This window comes from Canis aureus, chromosome 25 (genome assembly GCF_053574225.1).
Source record: "Canis aureus isolate CA01 chromosome 25, VMU_Caureus_v.1.0, whole genome shotgun sequence".
Lineage (NCBI taxonomy): Eukaryota > Metazoa > Chordata > Mammalia > Carnivora > Canidae > Canis > Canis aureus.
The window spans coordinates 4,679,493-4,704,045 of record NC_135635.1 but is presented as its reverse complement, the minus strand read 5'-3'; the positions used below and the strand labels follow the sequence as shown (position 1 = coordinate 4,704,045).

Below are 24,553 nucleotides of genomic sequence, written 5' to 3'. Positions count from 1 at the left end.
CTTGGGGGCAGCCTGGGTGGCTCAGCGGTTTAGCACCGCCTTCATTCCAGGGCGTGATCCTGGAGACTCGGGATCCAGTCCCACGTCGGGTCCCTGCATGGAGCCTGCTTCTCCCTCCGCCTGTGTCTCTCATGAATAAATAAATAAAATCTTAAATTAAAAAAAAAAGAGAAGACTGTCTTGTACTTACATTATGCACTGAGTGAGTACCTGTTGAATACTTAAGCTACAGGAGGAAAGGCGTCTTCTCTAAACCCTTTCAATAACTCGAAAAGTTCACCCTACACATTCAAGAGAATGATAATGACAATTCTTAAAAAAAAAAAAAAAAAAAAGGGGAAAAGGCTTATCTTCTCACCCACCCTACGTTGCTAGACACTCCCTCCGCCTGCGAGCGAAAATCCAATGAAGAGAGACACCTACGTGGAACCGTAGAAGTTAAGGCCCAGCGCTGTTCCTAAAGCTAAGAATTAGGATGGGGCGGGCGGGATGCCGCGGCCCGGCCAACGCACCTGGACACGCACAGCCCACAGGGAGAGGCTCCACTTCAAGCCGCCCCGGCCTCTCAAACACACACCAGGCCTCCTCCCTGCCCCCAAGCCCTGGCGTCCGCCCAAGAGAATGGGGGTGTTACCCCCACCCGCTCCCGGCCTCGTTCTCCAGAGAGAGTCCCCTCTCCGGGGGTGGGTCCTGCCCTGCTCGAGCCCCCGCCCCAAAAAGATGCCCCCGGCTTCCCGCAAAACACAGCGAGGAGAGAGAAGCCCTCCGCGGGAGGCCCGGGGCGGGCTGCCGACGCCGGTCCCCTGCTGAGCCCGCCGCGGCCCCGGCTCACCCCCCGGGACACTCCCCCTCCTACCGCAAGCCCGGAGCCGGACGCACCTGCTCTCGCAGCCCCCGGCGCCCACCTAGCCGGGTCCGCCCGCCCCGACCCGGCCCGACCTGGGCCGACCTGGGCCGCCTTCCACTCGCTCCCCTCCGCGCCTCACCCAACGGCAGAGCAGCACCGCGCCTCCGGCTCGGGTTTGAAATCCTGCACCAACCAATCACAGAGAAATTTATTCCTCCCGCGCTGGCCCTCGACGCTGCGACGCACGCACCAGCGCCCCCGAGTGGGGAGGGGGAAGGCCAGCACCGCGCATGCGCGTGCTGACGAGACGACGCCAAAGGCAGCCATTTTGACTAAGGTTAACAGACGGGCGGGGGCGTTGTTTGTTTTTAGGGTCTCCCCCCAGTCCGGATCCCTTTCCTGAAGCCGTTCAGGGTACCATATTGACTAAGGGCAAATGAGGGGCCGGCGGGGTGGCTCAACGGTTTGGCGCCGCCTTCAGCCCAGGGCGTGATCCTGGAGACGCGGGATCGAGTCCCACATCGGGCTCCCTGCATGGAGCCTGCTTGTGTCTCTGCCTCTCTCTCCGTCTCTGTGTCTCTCATGAATAAATAAGATAAATAAATAAAAATAAGGGCAAATGATACTTCTTGAGTGCGGGTTATGCTCGGCCTTGCTGTTTCCCCCCCGGGCAGGAAAATAGGGCTTTTGGAAACTGTCAGTTGAACAGTGTCAGGTCTCGCTGTTCAATAGGAAGAATTCCGGAAGGAGATAGAACAGCAGTCATTTGTAACCATATTTATTGAGCTATGTAATGCCTTCATTCACGGATGCATTCCTCCAGGTTTTTATTTGACATGCATTTATTGGGAGCCCTAAATTCGTAACAAGTGGTCTACTAGGTATCAGAAAAATACAGATGATACGATCTCTGCTTTCCAGTAGCCAAGAATGGAGGAGACAGCTGGAGGGGTAGGGGTAGGAATAAATGCAAAATAAAAGTGCTATAATTCTGTTTAATAAATGTTCACTTAGCACTTGGCATTGTGCTAAGCACAGAGCTTTCTTAAGTCGTCGTGCAGATTCACAGTGAGAAATATATTTGACATTACAGCCAAGTATCACAGAATTCCGCTCCTCCTTCTACAATGCGATGTACTCTGAACTTCTCTAGTCTCCCCCCACCCCCACCTCGTTATCAGTCCTCTCTACGTCTTTGAATTCATTACTGAATAATGAGTGGCTACCCGCAATTTGAAAAAATACTGGCCAAGGCATACAGGAAGCAGTGTGTTTTAAAGGAAAGGTCACAGGTTTCATAACCAGAAAACTTGATTCCATTTAAACAAATACCATTGGAGCTCTTTTGCGCAGCAGGCATACCACTGAACCACTTGTATTATCACTTTGTAACCCTTCTTGTACTTCGTGTTCTCCAACTATAAAACAGAAATAATAGTACTATCCCTGTGTCACAGGTTTATTCCCAGAGCAAACTGTGTCTGGAACACTATTAGAGTTTACACTTTATAGAAGCTGTAATACATATTGTTATTAATATTTTTTTTTTAGATTTTATTTATTTATTCATGAGAGACAGAAACAGAGAGAGAGAGAGAGGCAGAGACATAGGCAGAGGGAGAAGCAGGATCCATGCAGGGAGCCTGACGTGGGACACAATCCGGGGTCTCCGGGATCACGCCCTGGGCTGAAGGCGGTGCTAAACCACTGAGCCACCCGGGCTGCCCTGTTATTAATATTATTAGGGAAGATATAAAGAAAGTAAATATTAACTCTACATTATTATACCACTTTATCCTTCCCACAACCCTTTAAGGTCAGGAGCATTCATTGTTTCATTGGTCTGTGCCTCCTTAGACCCCTATCCTACAGTAAGTATGAGGACACAATATGTGTAAAGTGAGTTAGAAGTACAGATGAAGAAGCACTTAATCCTATCTGGGGAGTGGGAGTGTTCGAAAAGCCTACAGAGACTTGATGTCTGAGCTATTACTTGAAATGTGAATAGGAATTTACCAGATACAAGGGGTGGCACATTCCTAGCAATGGGAGGATCCTGTGACCTCTCAGGAATGAGTCATCTGTATATTTAATAAATACACAAGCAAACAATTTATGAAGGTTTAGGGCTATGAAGGAACATTTACCTTAACACTCAGGTGACATTGGGGGTTCAGTGGGTATGAGGCCTTCTTAGGCAACTTTGGCTTGAGGAGTAAAAGAGGCAGCTGCAGCTGGTAAAGTATGTAGAGACTAGACCAGGAAGGAATTGGACTTGTCCTATAACAGACACATGACAAGACAATGGGATTTAGTCAGACTTTGACTAGGTTTGCATTTTACATGGGTCATATGCTCAGCTGGCATGGAGGATTGCCTAAGAGGGTAAAATCTGAAAGTAAAAAGACTCTTCCTGTGCCATTAGGGAAAAAAAAAAAAAGACATGAGCCAAATTAGGCCAGTGGCAGGAGGAATGGTAAGGAGGGGCAGATGGTGGGAAAGATATTCACGCAAAGAAGTGCATTTATTAAATGATTGGACCTAATGATTGGAAAGAGAGAAGAGGGTGTGAAATGACTCAGCTTTCTTCCTCTCCCTTTCACCTCTTGTCCAGTTACTGAGTGCAACTCTTAAGTATCCATTGTGTGCACACTCTTTTCCCTCCTACCTTCATCACCCTAGTCCATTACAGCAGTTGTAGCCACCAATGAAATTGTTTAACCCTCATTTACATTCCTTTTTTTTTAAAGATTTTATTTATTTATTCATGAGAGACACAGAGAGGCAGAGATAGAGGCAGAGGGAGAAGCAGGCCCCCGTGGGGAGCCCAATGAGGGATTCATCCTGGGACTCTAGGGATCATGACCTGAGCCTGAAGGCAGCCGCTGAACCACTGAGCCACCCAGGTGCCCCCCACCCCACTTACATTCTTAACGCCTGCCTGGAGTGATCTTTTATCTTTTTTTAAATATTTTATTTATTCATGAGAGACACAGAGAGAGGCAGAGACATAGGCAGAGGGAGAAGCAGGCTCCATGCAGGGAGCTTGATGTGGGACTCCATCCTGGACACTCCAGGATCATGCTCTGGGCCAAAGGCAGGCACCAAACCGCTGAGCCACCCAGGCGCCCCTGGAGTGATCTTTTAAAAATGCAACTCTAATCATGTCTCTGTCTTGTTTAAAATCATTAACGATTTCAACTTCCTCCTCAGCAAAGACCAAGATCCCTACCAAGGCTCCCCTCATCTGACCTGGTTTGCCCCTGGAGCTCCACTTGCTGACCCTTCTAGCATTTGTTTGCAGTTCTTCCTCCCCACACCCCCCCACACCCTCCACACCCCACCCCACTGCCTTTTCCCCTAGCCAAGTTCTACTCACCCTTCCTAGGCAGCTTAAGAGTTTTCTGTGTGTTTCAGGGAGGTCTCTGAGGCCTGGAGCCATGCCTTTGTTAGAAGCTCCCTTAGCATCCTGTCCCCAGCCCCCACATGTCACCCCATTTGTACTATGGTTCTTCCACATGGCCTTTCACAAGTCATCTGTGCCTTTGTTCCCTCATCAACAAATGGAAATCATAATAGTACCTGCTTCATAGAGTTGTCGAGAGAAATAATTTTTTTAAATTTTTATTTATTTATGATAGTCACACAGAGAGAGAGAGAGAAAGAGAGAGAGAGAGGCAGAGACACAGGCAGAGGGAGAAGCAGGCTCCATGCACCGGGAGCCCGACATGGGACTCGATTCTGGGTCTCCAGGATCGTGCCCTGGGCCAAAGGCAGGGAGGGGCTAAACCGCTGCACCACCCAGGGTTCCCTGTCGAGAGAAATAAATGAGATATCCTGGCCCGCAGTAAGTGCTCAGTAAATAGCCTTATCTTCCCTACCAAAGCATGAACTCCCAGCAAACTAGAGTTGGCCCTCCTCTCATTTACTCCTATGGTCTCTTGCTTTTGCAGCTCGGGCAGCCTCTAGGTGAGCAAAAGGGAGTTCAGTGGGCTGGTGGTGGCCCTGAAGGCCGAGTCACTGTCCACCAGCCTCACCGCCCTCCACCCAAGGCGCCACCACACCTCTCCGTGTCCACCCAAGCCCCTTTCCTGCTGCACGAGCCCCGTGAGAAGAGGCACAGGAAAGGTAAAGGGGTGTGTGTGTGTGTGTGTGTGTGTGTGTGTGTGTGAGCGAGGGTGGGGGTGGGAGTTGACGTCTTTCTTCCCAAACCACAGCTCTCCGGTGAGGGAGGCATCCTGGAGCTGCACCTGTTCAGGGAAAACCCTGAAAGCTGGTGCCAGAAAGCAGGGGTTTGATTCCCGGCTCCGCCACTTATTGGAGCCGAGATCTGGGCTAGTTATTTCCCCTCCTGCTCCTCCAGTCTCACGCGCCGGTGCCCGGCGACGCCAGCGAGGTAATGGCTGTAAAAGGGCCTCTGCCTCCTAAAGCGCCGCTGTCAGAGGACTCAGGAGCCCCCGGCGCCCCCCCCCGCCCTCCCCCCGCAGCCGGGTCACCTGAGCCTGCCCCCTCCCTCTCCCCCCTCCCATCCTCCCCCTTCCCCATCCTCCCTATCTCCCACCCCCATCGCCCACCCTCTCCCCCATCCTCCTCCCCTCTCCCCGCCCCCCCCCCCGTCGGGTCACCTGAGCCTGCCCCCTCCCTCCCATCCTTCCCCTCCCCATCTCCCCTCCCCTTCCCCCCTCCCCACCCCCTCACCCTCCCCTAGCCCCCCCTCTCCTCATCCCCCTCCCTCCTCCCTCCATCCCCCGTCCCCATCCTCCCTTCCCCCCTCCCCCTCCCCATCTCCCACCCCCCTCACCCTCCCCCGTCCCTCTCCCCCTCTCCTTGTCCCCCTTCCCCATCCCTCCATCCCCCTTCCCCATCCTCCCATCCCCCTTCCCCGTCCCCCTCCCCCTCTCCTAGTCCTCCTCCCCCTCTCCTCGTCCCCCTTCCCCATCCCTCCATCACCCTTCCCCATCCTCCCATCCCCTCCCCTCCCCCCTCCCCCCCCCCCCCCCCCGTCCCCGGCCGCCCGAGCCGCCTGGCGCCGGGAGCCGCTAATGGGATTTATGCTAATGAGGAGGACGCGGGTGACCGCCCGAGCGGCCCGCGCCCCGCCGCCCCCGCGCCCCACCCCGCCCGGCCGGGCAGCCTGCCCGGGAGTCGCGACAGAGGAAGTGTCCCCGCGGGTCCCCGCGGCGCGGCGAGGGAGACCGGGTGCCGCCGCGATCCGTGTAGTCACGCCCAGGGCTCGCCTCCGCGCGTTCTGCGGCCTGGGGTCGCCTCCCCGCCCTCCCCGTCCGCTCTGCCTCTCTGAGGTCTCGCTCCCTCCCTGCCTCCCTCCGTTCCAGAACCCAGAGGTTTGGAGCGCGTCTGCGTTCCGGGCGGTGCGCTAGGCACGGACGGGGTGCGCTGGGGGTGCGAGGGGCGCAGAGTGCAGAGGTGGGGACTGGGTTCTGGGGTGCAGGGAGAGCCAGCCCCCCCTTCGGGCTGACCCGCAGGAAAGTGGGCCTGGAGGAAGAGGCGCGTGAGCCCAGCTGTGCAGGCAGGATAGGATCCCAGGGGATGGGAGTAGGAAGTGTCAAGAGAAAACAGAGAAGTCGATCCAGTGGGCAAGGTTCCTGCTTGGTGAGTCGGGGTAGAACTGGAAACAATTTTGGCTTCAGAGTGTGAGGGACCTTGAATACCCGGCCAAGTAAGTTCGATGTGATTCTCAAGGCCCTAGTGAGCCACTGAAGGTTTCCGAGCAAAGGACAGGCCTTACTCCTTTTTTTGTCTGTTTTAAGATTTTATTTATTTGAAAAAATTTTTTTATTTATTTGAGAATGAGAGAGAGAGAATGTAGGGGTGAGGGTGGGAGGAGGGGCAGAAGGAGAAGCAGTCTCTCCACTAGGTGACACTAGACTCTCCCATAGGTGGGGAGCCCCACCTATCCCAGGACCCAGAGAGCATGACCTCAGCCGACTGAGCCACCCAGGCGCCCTGTCAGCCCTACTTCTTCTTATTTCCCTAAAAGAAATGGCAAAGTATAGTGAGTGGTTAAATGGGTGAGCTCTGGGGTTATACTGGCCCTGGTTCAAAGTCTATTTCCATCCCCATGACCTGTGTGATGGGCAATTTGACTTCTCTGTGCCTCTATTTCCCTATTATATGGGGATGAGAATGATAATGTGAAGGGCTGTTGGAAGGATTCAATGAAACAGTGTTTGCAGAACACTCAGCACACTGCCTGGCACATGCTTAGGGCTCCATAAGTATCTGTTACTATTTTTATGTCTCCCTGTGCTCCTCTCTCTTTCTTTTGTCACTTTCTTCTGATGATCCTTCTCCCTCTCATCAAAAACAAAAACAAAAAATCTTCCCCCAATCCATAGTTTCCCCACTTCATGCCTAGGAATCACCCTCTCACAATGAATAAAGTATTGAACTAAATCAGAGTATAATAGAACCAAGGCCCCTTCAGAAACACACCAGTGCCTCTCCCAAGCACCCAGGAGCCTTGCTTACAGGAAGGGTGTAGTTACTGTGCTGAACGTGGCTCCCCTAGATTCCAGTCTCTTTAAAAAAACGGAGACCACAGCTCATTCAGCCCCACTTTGTCCCATCTCTGACAACATGCCTGACCTTCAGTAGCTCCTGCTCTATACTAGTGATTCTCAGATGTTGATGTGCATTAGAATCCCTTCCAGAGTTCTCGGCTTTTGTTTTTTGTGTTTTGTGTGTGTGTGTGGGTGTGTGTGTGTGTTTTAAGATTTTATTTATTCATTTGACAGAGAGAGCACAGGCAGGGGGAGTGACAGGCAGAGGGAGAGGGAAAAGCAGGCTCCCTGCTGACCAAGGAGCCCAAGGCAAGGCTCTATCCCAGGACCCCAGGATCATGACCTGACTGAAGGCAGTGGCTTAACCAATTGAGCCACCCAGGTGCCCCCAGAGTTCTTGTTAGAACACAGGTTGCTAAAATGTAAAAAAAAGAAAAAAAAAGAAAAGAAAAAGAAAACAGGTTGTTGTGTACCACCATCAGAATTTTTTTTCCCCGCCATTAGAATTTCTGATTCAGTGGTCTTTGGTGGGGCTTGAGAATTTGCATTTCTAACACATTTGCAGGTGATGCTGATGCTACTAGCCTGGGGACCACACCTTGAGAGCCACTGCTCTCTAATGGCTATTGAGTGGGAGAAGAAAGTAGCTGGTTCTTTAAAAAGACTCGAGATTTATGTAAACCAAAGCAAGTGCCACTTCTACTGTTAACCCTAAAAGTCCAGCCAAGAGCTAGTTCTCAGGAGTCAGATCTGGACCCTCTCCCTCGCTCTTCAGTTTCTGTCATCTGCAGTGTTAAAGGAGAATAACAGAACCTACTTCTCAAAAAAAAAAAAGAACCTACTTCTCAGAGGTTTGATTTGATGATGATGAAGGGGATTATAGATGCTGAGTTCGCTTCCCCAATCACTTTGTTGTTTAGCCAGAACTTCCACACACCTTTCATTAGATCCTCCCAATAGCCCTGTAGCCTAGGGGAAGCGTTATTCCCAGAGGGAGGGGGATGTTCAACTGCTAGTTCCCTCCCATTGTACAGATGAGAAAGCTGAGTCTCAGGGAAGTTAAAGGACTTGTCTAGAGCCTGTGCAGTTTGGGAGAATAGGGGAAAGAGCTCAGAGCAGAGCTGGATGCCCCTCTCTACTTCTCCCTCTATTTATTCTTCCGCCACCTCCTTCCCTTAGGTCCCTTTCACAGCTCCTCTGGGTGTGTCTTACCTGAATCCCAATGATAAGAAGACAAGGTTGGGGCTCTCTGCACTTCTTGGCCGTGGGTCTGTTCTCTTGCCTCCCCCTACCCCCCTGCCTGCTACTCCCTCCCTGTGTAGGCCCCTATAGAACTGCCACTGGCTGTCTGTGTGGCAAATATCTACCCTGAATTCAAATTCTGGTGCAACACCCGCACTAGCTACGTGAATTTAAACAGATCTTTCCCTGGGATCCCTGGGGGGCTCAGCAGTTTAGCACCTATCTTCGGGCCAGGGCGTGATCCTGGAGTCCTGGGATCGAGTCCCATGTCAAGCTCCCTGCATGGAGCCTGCTTCTCCCTCTGCCTGTGTCTCTGCCTCTGTCTCTCTCTCGGTCTCTCATGAATAAATAAATAAAATATTTAAAAAACAAACAAACAAAAACACAGATCTCTCCCCTTCTAGCTTGTCTCATCATCTGTGACATGAGGAGTGGCTTAAATCTCTGATTCCCAAACTGTAGAGGCCATAGAGTGATCGATCGATCATGGTCCCCAGGCCCCATGAAGACTGAGGAACCTGTCTCTGTGTAACTGTGTGATTGCCCGGGGCGGGGGCGGGGTGTGTGTGTGAGATAAAATACAAATGAGTTTTAGTGATGCAGCCCCAAACTCAGTTATTACGTATGTTCTAAACCAATAGATTTTAAAAATACAACTGTTGGGATACCTGGCTGACTCAGAGAGTAGAGCAAGCAACTCTTGATCTTGGGTTGTGGATTTGAGCCCCAAGTTGGCCAAAGAGTTTACATAAACACACACACACATGCACACACACACGCACAAATATACACTTGTTAATATGGCAGGATCATGGAAACTTTTTTGGGAATTTAAAAGGTTGGAAACCTCTGGGCTAAGATATCCTCTGAAGACCCTTTCAACTGCCATCCTGCAGGTGAATGGGCCTTCGACCGCCAGAGGGCGCTGACGCCCTGTAGGATGTGGAAACTGAGCCCCCCACCCCCAGCCCCCAGCCCCCAGCCCCCAGGGCCAGAGGGCTCTTCCAAACTGAGATAGGGTGGGACCAAGGCTCCAGTCCTGGATCTATAGACCGCAGCTGAGACCTGTCACACAGAAGGCTCTGTAAGAGAGATGTAGCTCCAGAGTTGAGGGAGGTAAGGGACTCAGAGAGGACAGTGACCTGTGTCCCTGGTCACTTAGCACTGTGCATACACCTGTGGCAGTGAGTGGTGATTCCCATCTGGTTGAACCTTGAGCTCCAGGTCCTAGTGTGCCATGTAGAAGGGTCCTCCCATTTCACCTCAGCTATCCTCAGAAAAGGTACCAAACAAAGCACAGATGGCCATCCCGAGTGGCCTTGGCACACAGCTCGGGAATGCAGGGACCTGATGAAGACCCGTGGAGGCAGGAAAGCCTTCCCGAAGGTGGAGTTGAGGATGATCAGAGAGGAGCAGGAAGGTGAGTCCAGGCAGGAGTTCTGCATAAAAAGGGAAATAAAGATCACTTGAGAATAGAAGGCAGTGGCTCAGGGCAAGAGAAGAGGACAGGAGAGGCATCGCCCTCCCTCCACCCTCTCACCACACCCCCACACCCCTCAACCCCAGCCCTGCTGAACCCTGGGCACAGCTCTGACCCAGCTCAGCCTCTCCAGTCAGGAATTTCTCGCTGGCAAGAGCCAGAGGGAAGGGTCACATACAAACCCCAGAGGCTGAGACTGTCATAGTCAAACTGTCGGGATCCAGAAGACCTTGCAGCCCAACCTGAGGGTATATGAGCGGAACGTGATGGGACACAGAGACTCTATACCACCCTAGAACTGACTCTCTCTCTCTCTCTCTCTCTCTCTCTCTCTCAGGCTTGATCTTAGCAGAACAAATGAAGAAGGACCCGGGGCCCCCGGCTCCCTTGGGCCAGAGCACTGGATCCTCACGCCTTACGGCCTTACTCTTGCTCTAGATGGGCCACCCCTTCTCCTTCCTGGCCAAGCTCCACTCATCTGCTGTTCCTCTCTTATGTATCCTGGCTGGCCCTAAGCGGTGAATTGCTTCCCACAACCACACTGCCCAACACAGCCCCTCTTCCCCTTGGCCGGGGCTCTGGGTACCAGCCCTGACTCCCAGGCTGAGTGTCTCCCAAGCCTCATTCCTTCTGCCCTCCCACACGTCTGGCCCTCCCAGGATACCTTTCTGAGGTTTGCCAAGCCTGAGTGCTCTTCTAGGCAGAGAAGACCAGAAGGAGAAGCAACCAGAAAAGCAGGGGGCATTCGTATTGGCAAGGCTCCTCTGGACAGCAGAATGGACAGCAGGACAGGCGGGGCAGGCTGGCCACTCTGGAGAGGGTGGGCACACCCTGCCTTCCCCTGTCTGAACAGGACCATCTCCCAAGCTTAGAATTTTGGCTCCAACACACATGTGAGTGTACACATACACACCAGGCCCGTCTGCTCTGCAGAAGTCCGCTTCCCTGAGGCCCCCAGGGCTGTTTCCCCATTGCCCACCAAGCCTTTCCCGTCTGCTTTCACAGGGGAACCCTCAGCCATGGGTTACCCCCACCCAGAGAGCTCCCAATTTTTTAGTCTTCCTGCCTTCTAGAGACAAGGCCTTATCAAATCTAGGGTCACTGCAGCTGCCCCATTTACAGCCCAGCCCCTGCACCTCCCTCCCACCTCAGCACATCCCTCCCACTTCTGTGAAGCCTCCAAGGCTGGGAGGGAGGTCAGGATGGAGCCCATCTTGGCAAAATGAGAAAAGATTAGAGCAATACATTTGCTGTCAATGGCAATAAGGCTGCCTGAACAGGGAAAGAGGAATATTTGATTTCGGGCTCTCCAGGGGTCTTGGCGGAGGAACACTGGCAGCCCGCAGCCTCAGGCCTGATGGAGTGGGGAGGGCTGGTCCCAGCTCCAGCCAACTGGGGACCCTGGAGTCCCAGCCCTCCCATCTCCATATCGACCCCATCCTCTGCAGTCACCCGCAGGGTTGCAGCTCCCTCCCCTCTCTCCTCCCATCATTACTCCCTCCCCACTGCCAAACTTGTGCTTCCCTGGAGCAGTTTTTCTACCCAGTGCAGGGTGATGGAGCAGAAAGAACAGTGCTCTAGGGGCTGGAGAGGAGACCTGGGTTCCAACCCCCTGCAGCATCTATGAGGGACTTCAGGCAAGTCGCTGAGCGTCTCAGAGCCTAGGACACTGTGGGGTTGGGCATGACATGGCATTGGGCATCCTGAGGTCAGCGCAGCCATTCACCACTTCAGTGGTCTTGGGTCACATCACTTAACCTCTCTGAGCTCCCATTTGTTCATCTATGAAGTGAAGATGAAGCAAATAATAAGGCCTACCTATGTCCTGGGGTGGTAGTGAGTGTCAGCAAAGCCTCAGGATAAGAAAGCTGTAAGTAGTGTGACAGCATTGTCTCCCTGCTACGTGGGAATTCTTGATGTGTTCCCTGGCCGAGGATGGGCCTGAGCTTCATCCAGAAATTCTAGAGGGTTCCTTCCAGCCCTAGGATCGTGGCTCTGGGTCCCACCCTCCCCAGTAGGCAGAGGGAATAGTTTTTCTGGAAAAGGCAGAAGAGGATTGTTTTTTTGTTTTTGTTTTTGTCAAACAGGCCTGAACTGAGGAGTTGACGCTCCTGGGCCAATCCTGAAAGACATTCTAGAGGGGGAGGTTTTAGAAGCAGCTGGTCAATAGCGTATCTTTCCAACCTCCTACCCTCATGTTTACAGGCTAACTGCCCCCTAGAGTTGTGCGATGGATGCAAATGAGGCAACTTCTGTCCAGCTTCCAGGCAAACGGACAAGGTGCTAGGCTGGAGAGGGCACAGGGAGCCTAGGGGATGGAAATAACATTCATTTCTGGGCTGCCTGGAAACATCTGCAGTGTTTTTCATATGATATCTGGTCTCTGCAACAGCCTGAGAAGGAGGTGTAACCAGCACCAGCTCGAGGTTGGTTAACTTGACCATTTTTATATGCAAGGGCTATATGGGAGGAACTGTGATTCAGGTGGGCTGGACATCACTCCATGCTTCCTCCAATTGGAGCAGAAGGTTTGAAGGTTCCGTCCCGGACCTGGTTCCTTTGACTGAGCTGGGAACCTGGGCAGATCTTTGAGGGGATGGCACTACTTAACCAACTGAGCACAGAGAATGCTCTGTGTAGAAAGTGTAGAGCCCTGCACAAATGCATTATACCTTCATGTGCTTCCTTTCCAGTTCCAACTTCATTTCCCACTGCCCCCCTACATGATCCTCCCCTCTGGGCAGATCTCACTTTATTTTCAGCCTGACACATCAGGCTGATTCATGTCTTCCCCTCCCTCTTTGCTTATCGGGTCTCACCCATCCTTTGACACTTCCATGAAGCCTTGCCTGCCATGCAAAGTGGCAATAAGGTTAGCCTTCCTTGACTTACTGTTCACTTTTTATGAACGTGTCCTGATCCCACAAGAGAGTCCCCAACTGATTCTCTGAGGACCCAGACTATGGTCCTAACTCCTACCTCTTTGTAATCTTAAGGCTTGCATAGAGTCTGGTACATATGGGGTGTTAGGAAAACATTTACAGCTGGAGGTGATGATTGTGGTGACGGTGCTCATTATAGAATCCACATTTGAATTTAAAGAAGAGGTGGGGGACGCCTGGGTGGCTCAGTGGTTGAGCATCTGCCTCGGCTCAGGGCATGATCCTGGGGTCCTGGGATCAAGTCCTGCATCAGGCTCCTGCGGGGAGCCTGCTTCTCCCTCTGCCTGTGTCCCTGCCTCTCTGTGTCTCTCACGAATCAATCAATCAATCAATCAATCTTTAAAATAAATAAAGTGGGGGGGGGCCTGGGTGGCTCAGTCAGTTAAGCATCTGCCTTCAACTCAAGTTATGATCCCAGGGTCCTGGGATCAAGCCCCATGTTGGACTCTCTGCCCAGTAGGGAGTCTGCTTCTCCCTTTCCCTCTGTCATTCCTCCTGCTTATGTTCTCTCTCTCTCTCTCTCTCTCTGTCAAATAAATAAATAAAATCTTTAAAAATATAAAGTAGAGGTGGGGATGGTGGTGACGTGCTGATAGCTGTAATGCCTGGTATGGTGGTGAGCTGAGCATAGTGGTGTTGGTAGTGATGGTGGTGACTTGGATGATGTGAGTTTGAAGATGGTGGTAATGATGGTGATGGTGGTGATAGTGGTGGTGGTGGTGATGGTGGCCATATTAACTACCTATGGCTGCAGAACAAATTACCCCCAAAACTTAATGCTTCAAAACACACATTTGGGACGCCTGGGAGACTCAGCAGTTTAGCGCTGCCTTCAGCCCAGGGTGTGATCCTGGAGTCCGGGATCAAGTCCCATGTTGGGCTCCCAGCATGGAGCCTTCTTCTCCCTCTGCTTGTGTCTCTGCCTCTCTCTGTGTGTGTTTCTTATGAATAAATGAATAAAATCTTTTTAAAAAACCACACACACACACACACACACACACACACACACACACAATCATCTCCTAGTTTCTGCAGGTCAGGAATCTGGGCATCTGGGTTTAGGTAGGTGCCTCTGGCTCATTTTCTCATAAGACTGCAACCAGTGTGTCAGCGGGGGCTACAATCTCATCTGCAGTCTCCACCGATGGAGGATCTGCTTCCAAACTCACATGCGTGATTATCGGCAAGATTCAGTTCCTCCTGGGCTCTTGGGCCTTGCTGGGCATTGGCCTGAGGCTTCTCTCAGTTCTTTGTCACCATTGAGTAGCTGGCAACATGGCAGCTGGGTTTCCTCAGTGCAAGTGAGAGAGTACCCAGGACAGAAGCTACAGTCTCTTTGTAACCTAATCTTGAGGTAACATCCCATCACCCAATCCTTTCACTAGAAGCGAGTCATTATTCTATTTACTATCAGCCAGCCATTAAATACAGCCCATACATTAAAAAAATTGAGTATAGGGATGCCTGAGTAGCTCAGCGGTTGAGCATCTGCCTTTGGCTCAGGGCGTGATCCCGGTCCAGGGATCGAGTCCCACATCGGGCTTCCTGTGGGGAGCCTGCTTCTCCCTCTGCTAGTGTCTCTGCCTCTCTCTGTCTTTCATGAATAAATAAAATCTTTTAATAAAAAATAAAAAAATCGAGTATAGTTGACATACAAGGTTACATTAGTTTCAGGTGTGTAACAGTGCTTCAACTTCTCTATGTGTTACACTACGCTCACCACAAGTGTAGTTGCCGTCTGTCACCGTCCAACACTGTTACAATACCATTGGCTAGGGGGATCCCTGGGTGGCGCAGCGGTTTGTCGCCTGCCTTTGGCCCAGGGCGCGATCCTGGAGACCCGGGATCGAATCCCACATCGGGCTCCTGGTGCATGGAGCCTGCTTCTCCCTCTGCCTGTGTCTCTGCCTCTCTCTCTCTCTGTATGACTATCATAAATAAATAAAAAATATATTTAAAAAAAAATACCATTGGCCATTGGATCCCTGGGTGGCTCAGCCGTTTAGCGCCTGCCTTCAGCCCAGGGCATGATCCTGGAGTCCCAGGGTTGAGTCCCACATTGGGCTCCCTGCGTGGAGCCTGCTTCTCCCTCTGCCTGTGTCTCTGCCTCTCTCTCTGTGTCTCTCATGAATAAATAAATAAAACTAAAAAAAAATACCATTGGCTATATTCCTTATGCTTTGCCTTTCATTCCCATGACTTATTCACTCCATAACTGGAAGCCTGTATCTCCCACTTCCCTTCACCCATTTTGCCCACCCCATCACCCCTCTGCAACCATCAGTTTGTTCTCTGTATTTATAGGTCTGGTTCTGCATTTATTTTGTTTATTCATTTGTTGTTTTGGATTCCATATATGAGTGAGGTCATAGCATAATATCCTCTATATCCACATATTTTGTAACAAATGGCATATATCACCCTATTTTAAGGCTGCATAATATTCATTATACACACACGTGTGTGCACACATACACACACAGATCGCATCTTCCTTATCCATTTGTCTCTTAATGGACACTTAGGTTGTTTCCATATTTGGCTATTGTAAATAAGGCTGCAGTAAACATGGGGTGCATATATCTTTTTGAATTAGTGTTTTTGTTTTCTTTGGATAAATACCCAGTAGTGAGATTACTGGATTGTAAAGTAGTTCTATTTTTAACTTTTTGAAGAAACTCCTTATTGTTTTTACAGTGGCTGCACCAGCTTGCAACCCACCAGCAGTGCATGAGGGTTCCTTTTTCTCCACATCCTCACCAACACTAATACAGCCCATACTTGAGGGGCTAGGCTTATATAAGGACATGAATTACTGGGAGGCAGTGGCCAGTGGGAATTACCTTAGAGGCTCCTACTGCAATGGCGATGGTGGTAATGATGATGGTGGAGGAGGAAAGATGGAGAGTGTGATTGCATCAAGGATGGTAGGGTAGGGGATCCCTGGGTGGCGCAGCGGTTTGGCGCCTGCCTTTGGCCCAGGGCACGATCCTGGAGACCCGTGATCGAATCCCACGTCGGGCTCCCGGTGCATGGAGCCTGCTTCTCCCTCTGCCTGTGTCTCTGCCTGTGTGTGTGTGTGTGTGTGTGTGTGTGTGTGTGTGACAATCATAAATAAATAAAAAAATTAAAAATTAAAAATTAAAAGGATAGTAGGGTAGGGGCAGCCCCCGGGTGCACAGCGGTTTAGCGCCACCTGCAGCCCAGGGTGTGATCCTGGAGACCTGGGATAGAGTCCCACGTCGGGCTCCCTGCGTGGAGCCTGCTTCTCTCTCTGCCTCTCTCTCTCTCTGTGTCTCTCATGAATAAATAAAATCTTAAAAAAAAAAAAAAAGGATGGTAGGGTATCAGAGAATTAAAGTATTAGTGTCCATATTATTTTAAGATTATTTATTTATTTATTCACTTGAGACACAGAGAGAGAGAGAGACACAGGCAGAAGGAGGAGAAGCAGGCTCCATGCAGAAAGCGGGATGTGGGACCTGATCCTGGGACTCTGGAATCACACCCTGAGCAAAGGCAGACACTCAACCACTGAGCCACCCAGGTTGAAAAGCGGTTCCTCCAAACTAGATCTGAGCAGAGGAGCGCCACTGACTAGAGCCAGATATACAAGACCCACTCTTCTCTACTGCACTCCAGCCCCCTCCCAGGTCCAGGTCCATTTCCGTTCCCCTAGAGTCCTCCTATCCCATTGCTTTCTTTGCCAATCACCCACACCCTAGGATGACGTTCTCCTTTAGGCAATTAATGAGCTAAGTAATGGCCAAATGGAGAGCAATTACCACCAGCAATCAAAGGAAGGAGAAGAGAGTGGTCAAAGGCCCAGGGGAGACAGAGAGGTGTTGCCAGTTTGGGGGCTGGGTTGCTGTTCCCGAAAGTTGGATAAAGCCATCCACCCGGTCCTATACTGAGTCCTCACATTCTTGGTCTCCAGCTCCACATTCCCATAGGACAAAGCCCACCACCACCACCACCACCTTATCTTCCCTCTCTCAATTCTTCTCAGAGGCTTTAGGCTAGAGCTTTGCTAAGCTCAGGGGAGCCCATCCTCTTCAGTTCTTCTGCCTCTAGCTCCTTCCTCTAATCTTTCCCCACTTCTGACTACCTACTATTTCTTAAAATCCCCCCAATATTACCTCTGTTCTTTGATAAGCACAGAAAGGACGCATCTTTTCTGATGTCTCATACCTTCCATGACTACTACTAAACCCCCTAATCGTCCCCCCAATGCCAAGGTTTTTGGGTCTTGTAAGCCAAAATAAAGCCTATATCTGGAAAAATCCCTTTAAGTAGCCAGGTGATATTGGGTGTCATGGAGCCAAGTTCTCCTACAGTAGAATCATCAGGTTGAGTGACAGGGGTAAATTATACTAGATTGGGAGTAAGGACATCAGGATTCTTTTTTTTTTTTTTTTTTAAGATTTCTTTATTTATTTATGATAGGCAGAGAGAGAGAGAGGCAGAGGAGGGAGAAGCAGGCTCCACGCAGGGACCCCAACGCAGGACTCGATCCCGGGACTCCAGGATCGCGCCCTGGGCCAAAGGCAGGCGCTAAACCGCTGAGCCACCCAGGGATCCCCGACATCAGGATTCTAATCCCAGATTTGTCACTCACTAATCGTGCCACTTTTGCTCAATGTCCTCATCTATTTAATGGTGGTAGTTGAAGGTGGAGGGTGGATCAGATGACCTCTGAAGACTCTGCTGCTTCTGAACTTCTCTGATTCTAATTCCCATGAGAATAGTGGAGGTTAGGGATCCCTGGGTGGCGCAGTGGTTTGGCGCCTGCCTTTGACCCAGGGTGTGATCCTGGAGACCCGGGATCGAATCCCACGTCGGGCTCCCGGTGCATGGAGCCTGCTTCTCCCTCTGCCTGTGTCTCTGCCTCTCCCTCTCTCTGTGTGACTATCATAAATAAATTAAAAAAAAAATTAAAAAAAAAAACAAAAAACAAAAAACAAACAAACAAAAAGAATAGTGGAGGTTAGGTGGAGGGTGATGGCCAGGCTAGAAAGCCAAGAGCCATGCGGCTGACGGAATAGTTAGTGTCTGTTTGCAAAGGAGAGTCAAACCTCACGGTGGGGGGAGGGGGACTTCGCTCTATGCATAATAGGGCCCCAGGGCCACCCCAACCTTCCTTTCCCGCATCTGCCCAGGCCCTCCACCCCCAGATGCATGACCTTAGAATTGCCAGCTCCCCCTCTGGCCCTTCTTCAACATGTCCAGACAGTCCCCATCTGCCACTTCTAAGTTTCCGCTCACCTCTTTTGTTTCCTTTCTTCCTCCCGACACACCCATATTGTCCCCACACTAGTTCAGCCTCTTCTCTCCTGGACCTCCAGAAGACACACCTGACTGTCCTCATGCCTCCCACCCGCTTGGTCCACATGACACCTCTCTCTCCTGGTTCTTCTCTTTGAGCGATCTTCCTCAGTTCCCTTTCTCTTCCAGCCTCCTTTCCTGCCCTCCGTCTCGCTTCGTGTCCCTTAAATTTGGGTGACCTCCCTAAAGCTTTGTCCTTGGCCATCTCATAATGGTAACATAATAACAAAAGCAAAAACAACTCAGATTTAGTGGTTCTTATTCGCCACAAAGAACCTTCCCATGTATTTTTATTTGATTCTATGAGGTAAACTATTCTCTCCCGTTTAATAGAAGTCAATTGTGCCTTCATGGAGTCTCTGAAAACTGTCCTTGCCTTTTTATTTCCATTGCCACCGCTTTAATTCAAGTCTTTAATGCCTCGTCCTAGACCCTTGCTTCAGCGCCCTAGCTCACAATAGTGTAGGTCTTAGCGGCAGAGGAGAAGGGAAGGATGTAGCTCCAGTTAACCAATTGACCAAGGGCTTTAGACTTAGCTGAACCAGACCAGGCCCCACTCAGAACACAGTGGGCTGTACTGTAAAGATAAGGCACTCAGAAGTAGAATCATTCTGGGGAAAAGATTAGGGTCACACACAAAAACTCAGAATCTGCGATTGGTCCAAGCATAAAGAGGACAGTTCCTGATGGAATAGGTGAAGGGCTGCATAATGAAGTCCAGGAGAATCTGTCTGGAAGCCCCACCCTGTCAGGGCCCTGTGCCTGGTCCCAGATCAGCAACCAGCAACCCGCTCTGCACCCTCAGCTTTCTGGAACAGGTAAACCTTGACTCTCTAGTTTAAGACAGGAAAAAATCCTACCCCTGGAAGAAAAAAAGAATAAGAATGAAGAAAATAATGTTAGAAATATTGAACAAAGAAATTTAAATTCATGATATTCAGGGGTTTTTTTGTAATGGGCTTTGGGGGCGGGGCAGCCATTGTGACATTGTTTTGTCTGCTCTTCAAGACGTTGAAAGTTTTTAAGAAAACCTGATTTATGAAGAGTTTAATTGATTTCATTTGCAATCAATGTTTAACTATTTGGGGAAACGCAATTTGCCAAATTCATAAGTTTTTGATTTATTGGTTGTATAAGTGGTATGAGAATATTTAGGGGAATGTTAATAATTGAATAAAGATTAATAAATTGGACATCAAAGTAGAAAAAAATAATGAGTATTCCCCTCCATGTTCAAAAGTGTCTGAGACATTAAAGAATTTATCATCCTAAACTTCCCATCTGTGATATCTACTGACTTCAATTAATTCCCATCCTCTTGCCAAGACCTCTGTGACCCCATTTGCTCATCTATAAAATGGGATAATATTACTACCTACTTAGAGGGTGGCTGTGAGGATTAAATGAGAGAATTGCTTCCATAGCACTTAGAACAATACCCAGCGCACAACAGCTCAATAATGTTGGCTATCTTTATCATCCCCGGTACCACTTTGATCACGCCACCTCCTGCTCAAAAACCCTCAGCTGCTCCCTAGTGGCTCCAGACAAATGCAGGCTCCTTCCACATGTCAAGAACCTTCATGTCCTCACTTGTGCCTGCTTCACAGCGTGGCCCTTACTCTTCCCCCTCACCCACCAGACAAAGTTATTATCTCCTTGCTTCACCCTCACCTTTTGTGGTCATTTCTTCCATTTATTTTCCTCCTAAAATGTCTTACTCTTTTTCCTATGCCATTATGGCTAATTCAAACTCCTACCCATGCTTCAAAACCCATCTCAAATGCTCCATCATCTTCAACTTTCTTCCTCTGTGGAGCACTTTATTAGCAGTTCTTTCCTGGCAAGCATCACATTCTGTCAAGCATCGCAGTCAAATATGTATGTGTCTGGTCCTCCAAGTTGGGCCAGAAGCTCCTTGACGGTGAAGCTCACTTCTAATATTGATCTTGGGGAACACGTGCCTGCCCTGCCCAGGTCCTGGTGCATAATAGGTGCTCAGTTATCGGGTGTTGGACTCCTCTAGCTCTGGGGGCCTGTCATCGAAGCAGAAGAAGCAGGGACCTCCAGGCTCCCCAGGTCAGTGTCCCCACCCTCGCTGGTCTACGCAGACCAGAGAAGCACAGGAAATGGAAGGAGCCAGCAGTCCCTGTGTGCCAGGGCCCACGGGGCAGATGGAAAAATGGCAGAGCCGCATTCCAGGAGCATGTGGAGCTACATCCACTCAGCTCATCAGCATTCTCCCAGACATTCAACCCTCCAGTCAGTCAACGTTTTTTGTTTTTTACCCTCTTCCATGCCAGGCCGCATGTGACGTGTGGCAGACCCTGATGCTGGTGCCGCTTCCCTGAGAGGTATGCCCGTGTGCCCAGAACTCCCGTGTGTACACATATGTGGCCACATGTGCGCCCCACATGTCCAAGTCTCTTCTCCCGACAAGCCGAGCAGTCTGTAAGCCCAGGCTGAGAGGGTTGCCTTTTACCCTGTTTCCAAACAAGTCCCTTTTCTGCGCCAGCGCCCTGCTTCTTCCTTCTGTTTGCCCCTCGCTTCCTCCTCCCTCTGTTGGGGCTGCCGCTGATGATGAAATTTGGCTTGCAACACCCTCTTCCTCCCCTTCCTGCAGGCCTGGGAGAGGATTAAGCCGCTGGAGTCTGAAATCGGAAAGATCCCAGCCTCTGCTCCCCAGCACCTCCCCACGCCCCCTCCTCCTCCCCGCCCATGCAAAACCAGAAAATTAATCTCCCCTTCTGCCTGTGATATGGCGGGCTGCATTACAAGCTGGGTGTCGAGATAAAGCGGGGAGCCGCGGGACAGCGGCCCAGCGCAGGGGCCCCGGGTGGGACCGGCCTGGGAGATAAGGGCCTCCCAGCCCCATGAATTATTCACCGGCACTGCCTCCTCCGGCTCAAAGGCTGCCCTGAGCGCTGAGATTGCGCCTTCCAGAGGGGCCTGGGTAAGGTGGGAGGAGGCTCCATGGGGAAGGCATGGGCTTAGAAGGGTCCTCCTGGGCTGGGGGGGCAAGAAGAGGGGAGGACTGTACTCCACTGAGGGACTGTTCAGAGACACAAGCACCCCACAGGGCCAAGGGATGCAGAGGATGGAGGATGTCCCCAAGCCCAAGGGCCCCTCAGACCCAGCTCTGGCCCTCAGGGATGCTCCTCATTTATGCAACTGACTAAACACTATTGAGCAGCTGTAAGTGCCAGGCCAGGGCCACGGCCTGGCATCCCGGAGCTGGAGACGCAGTCCCTGCCCTCAGGGTGCCTAGGATCCAATGCACCTACTGAGTGTGGGCCCAGCGCTGTCATCCCCTCACCCCCTTCCATCTGCCTTGTCCACCACCCGTACTCCCTTCCCTCCTGTGGAGGTCTAGACAGCTACTATCCCCTCTGGTGAAGCACTTCACCTTGAGGAGGGGGTGCCAGGGGATGACAGAGGACAGACCTGCTGGGGGGGCTAGAGCTCACAACACAGAGGCCAAGGCAGCTGGTGCAGCAGGGAATGGGAGGTCAGTGCCAGAGTGAGAGATTAACCAGGGAAGTTTCCTCCACCTGGGCACTCTGTGGGTCTTTTGTTTCTCCTTTGTTTGCTCTTCAAAGACCCAGAATTTGGAATCCCTGGGTGTCGCAGCGGTTTAGTGCCTGCCTTTGGCCCAGAGCTGATCCTGGAGACCCGGGATCGAACATTGGGCTCCCGGTGCATGGAGCCTGCTTCTCCCTCTGCCTATGTCTCTGCCTCTCTCTCTCTCTCTCTCTCTGTGTGTGACTATCATAAATAAAAATTAAAAAAAAAAAAGACCCAGAATTTTAAAGCAGGGGAGGGACCTTAGCGGTCTCTTCCGTATCTTGTAGACTCTATCACTACATTCTCCTTACCCTTTCTCTCTGTCTCAATCTCTCTTCCCTCCTCCTTCTCCCTCCACTACACCTGCCCTTTTAATCTCTGCCTTGACCCCAATCTCTCCACCTCTCTCTTGCACTCTGCCATTCTCTGTCTCTCAATCTCTCTGTTTTCTCTTTAATCATCCATTTCTTCTGGAGCCATGACTCCCAGAGTGATACAATGACACACAAATTGGGCTGTATGATGGAAGAAGGGTGGCCATCTGCTGGTCCCCTTCTCTGGGGGGAAGGGAGAAGAAAAGAAGGGTCCAACATGTCCTGGGTGTGCAGAAGAACTGCCAAGAGTCTGAGAATAGCAGCGGTAGCAGTTTGGGGAGAGAGCCCCCAGAGGCATTGGCACAGGGAAGACACTGAAATACCATCCCCCTACCAGAGCCAGGAGTGAGAGATGCTGGGAGAAGAAGGTAAGGACCTTCTTGGAGACCCCTTCCAATTACAGAGGTGGGGACCCAGCCTGGCAGGCGACCCTGAACCCACTGGCTCCTGGAACCCCACACTTGTAATGAGTGAACAAGGCACATCCTCTGAGACCCACATTCAAGTTAGAGAAGGGAGAGGGAGAAAGGGTGGAGAATGAAGAGCGGGACATGGGGAGAAGGGTGAGCCCCAAAGGATGGAAGAGGCCGTGACTTGGATAGGAAAGGATGGACAAGCTAGATGGGGGAGGAGAGAGATCAGAGATAGGATCAGGGAAGAAGACAAGACAGCTGGGTTCAGGGGAAAGGGTGAGGGTAGCAGAGAAATGAGCCATGAGGGTAAGAGGAGCACTGGGACCAGAAAATACAAAGCAGCGGGGGTTGGGGGGGAAAGGAGGGAAGATGAGGATAGCAGGGGCAACATAGAGCCCAGAGGGGTGAGGGAGGGTGTGTTGATGGGCCCCATCAGCCTCAGGTCCACAGCCCCTTCCCACCCGCCTGCTAATTAACTCCTTAATTGTCTCTGCATTTGCTGAGCTGGCAGATGAAGTGGATGCAGACAGATTGGGGCTTGTGTGATTTCACGCATGGGGGAGCAAAGAAGAGCTGCCTGGGAGTCCCAGGGGGCCTCGCCCCCTCTTTGCCCTCCTCCCTTCCCCCTTGTCTCTGAGAGGCTGGAGGGTGCTTCTGTACCTAGAGCAGATGGGGCCATCTGCAAAGGAAGGGTCCGGGGGGAATTTGCCCCCATCAGCCTCTCGGGAAGAAAATAATATTCGCTACTACTGATGGAGCACCTACTGTTTACTAGGCATACGTTATTTCATCATTGTGAGCTTTAGCCAGGTTTTATGGCTTGTTGAAACAGTGAGGCCCAGACAGGTTCAGTAACTCGGCCATAATCACACAGCACTGGTGTGACAGAGGTGGGATTAGACTCTGGTGAGTGGTGAGCGCAGTGCTAACGCTTGGGGGTGGGGTGGGTGGGGCTCCTGGCCAGAGGGCTCATGCCAGTGGGGGGAGGAATATTTCCAGGCCTCCTTCTCTCTCACTCTCTCTGCCTCAAGGGAGAGAGGGCACTGAGGTCTAGGGACTATAGGAGCCGAAGAGGAGGGAAGTGTGGGCAAGGGACTTGGAGGAGGCTGAAGGAGCAGGGATCTGTCACTTCCTGCATAAGAGGTAGGTGGGTCCAGAGAAGCAGAAAGGAGCAATGGGACACTAATCACAGTCCTTGGTTCCCTCAGTGTCATCTTGCTGAAGCCCACTTCTCCTTTTCCTCATCCCTGCAACTCAAACCCCTTTCGGTATGACTTGCCCCTCTGCCACCCGGCGCTGGCAGCCCGGACTCATCCCTCACTTTTACTCCCAGCCTTTGCACTAGAGTCACTCGTCAACACATTTCTCTATGCTTGGACACGGGGAGATTTTGAAGACAGTGACTGTGCCACTCTTCACCATGTCCCCAGGGCCAGTCCTGGGATTTGAAACAGTGTAGGTCTGCTGAAATGCACAGGGCAGGGATGGGGGACCAGTGCGGGGAATCCATCTCATCTCCAATGAATCGGAAACAATAACATGAGGTACTTAGATTGTGCATAAGAAAGAACTTCTGGGGCGCCTGGGTGGCTCAGTCAGTTAAGTTCAGGGCATGATCCTGGGATCCTGGGATGGAGCCCCACGTCCAGCCTAGCTGCTCAGCAGGGAGTCTGCTTCTCCAGGGAGTCTGCTTCTCCGTCATGTCATGTGCTCTCTCTCAAATAAATAAAATCTTAAGGAAAGAAAGAAAGAAAGAAAGAAAGAAAGAAAGAAAGAAAGAAAGAAAGAAAAGAACTTCTAGATCTGGGCCTGTCATATGAGGAATCATACTGAAGCTTTGATTCA

The 24,553-nt window shown here is 51.2% G+C and overlaps 1 protein-coding gene and 1 long non-coding RNA gene across 7 annotated transcripts in view; one reads left to right on the top strand and one right to left on the bottom strand.

Annotated features, from left to right (window-relative positions):
- The window catches only part of RACGAP1 (Rac GTPase activating protein 1), a 28,356-nt gene extending 27,269 nt beyond the window's left edge, over positions 1-1,087 (bottom strand). The window contains exons 1-2 of one of the 6 annotated variants that reach the window (XM_077870117.1): positions 880-990; positions 191-281 (exon numbers count right to left, since the gene is read on the bottom strand). The gene's annotated coding sequence lies outside the window, so the exon portion shown is untranslated. Of the gene's footprint in view, positions 1-190; positions 282-879 lie in introns of all 6 variants that reach the window. The other 5 variants (XM_077870115.1, XM_077870113.1, XM_077870114.1 and 2 more) reach the window with 5 other exon arrangements.
- Positions 1,088-4,708: 3,621 nt separating this feature from the next.
- LOC144296841 (uncharacterized) lies at positions 4,709-13,595 on the top strand. The gene is made up of 2 exons (XR_013363789.1): positions 4,709-4,975; positions 10,428-13,595. It is a non-coding gene; the product is annotated as an uncharacterized LOC144296841 (long non-coding RNA).
- Positions 13,596-24,553: the final 10,958 nt, after the last annotated feature.